The sequence below is a fragment of the Cyanistes caeruleus genome, chromosome 5 (genome assembly GCF_971803275.1).
Source record: "Cyanistes caeruleus chromosome 5, bCyaCae1.hap1.1, whole genome shotgun sequence".
Taxonomy (NCBI): domain Eukaryota; kingdom Metazoa; phylum Chordata; class Aves; order Passeriformes; family Paridae; genus Cyanistes; species Cyanistes caeruleus.
Genome location: NC_141705.1, coordinates 32,372,801 through 32,374,274, shown reverse-complemented (window position 1 = coordinate 32,374,274; position 1,474 = coordinate 32,372,801).

Below are 1,474 nucleotides of genomic sequence, written 5' to 3'. Positions count from 1 at the left end.
CTGTGCCTAACTGCATTGCTTTCACAGTTTTTTCCTAACTCTGATCTCATGTGTGGGCTGATGCATCCATCTATGGCGCTGAAGTCCAGAATAACAGCTGTGATACTTGAAGGAAAGCATGAGTGAAGTACTGAAAAAATATGTATGAGGATATGCTGTTTTTCCATGGAGTGCAGAGGTAGTTGTATTATGAGGGTTCTTCCAGTGTACAGATGGGGATAAGAAGATGACTGATGAACTGTGCTGGGAAGAACAAATGAAACCTTCCTTATTCTTTGCTTAAATGTACTGAACTAAGTGCCAGTCATGGAATAGGTATCTATTTTTTTATTATTTTTTTATTTTTTAAGAGTGGAAAATGCATTTCTTTTCCAGATGTTTTTTTTCTCCTAAGCAGCCAGTCAGGTTGCAGCAATGCTGGCACCTCTGTTACTGCTTCTTAAAAGGCGTGTTGGTGCAAGTAGTGCAAGTATTTGGTGGAGAATTGGGTGCCTTCCCCCACCCCCAAAACAGTCAAACAGTGTTTTTTAGCCCTTTGAGAAAGGGGATGGCCTAAAATACTTTCATTGTTACAATAATGTTGAAGTCTTTAAGGGAATTGTGTAAATATGTTCTTACTTAAAATTGTGAGTAGTAAGAATAATATGGAAATATGGAAATGCAGAAATGCAGGCATATCCCACACAATGGAAAATGCTTGCTCCTTTGCCATAGTTGCAATTCCTGTTCTTTCATTCGCAAAGGGAATCTTTTCTTGTTTTGTATGATCTTACTATAGCTGTAAACACTGCAAAGCAAATATTTTTGTGTTAATTGTCTCTAAAGTGCTAGGCACACCTTTTATGCTATGTAAATGACTGATGTGAATGAAAACATGCAGCAAGCAGGAACCACCTTGTTAAAAATGCTCGAGAAGTGATTAATGATGACTATCTTTCTGACTCATAAGATTCTAATGCTGAGGGGAATGTTTGTGATTCATAACCCAAATCCCTTCGCAAGTCTTAAGGAGATATATTCACATATATTTTAGTGTAAGTGCAATTTTTATTATTTACTGTATTTTGATGAACACCATTCACACTTCAATGTATACTACATTAATGTAGCCTAATTTAATTGGAACTAATTAAGTATTAAAGAAAAGAAGGTGCTTATAGACTGTTTTAAAAATAGCTTTCAGGGAAAAATGATTGAGATGAACATGTTAAAACTGCTACTGAGCTGGAGACCTAGCCCTAGCACTGTAGTTTCCTTATTTGCTACTTGGTGCATGAGGTGGGGAGAACTTGTCCCATCTCAGTGCTTGGGAGGGGAAGAACCTTTCCCATCATCTCTGATCTGGCCTACAGCAAAGTCTGGAGTGGAAAAAGTTCTCTGTTCCTTCTTCTTTTCTTTCAACCACTAAACTCTAGTTATAGGAAGTTAAGGAAAAGTGAAGGTTTAAAAGAAAGATTTTATTTTAGATTGATTT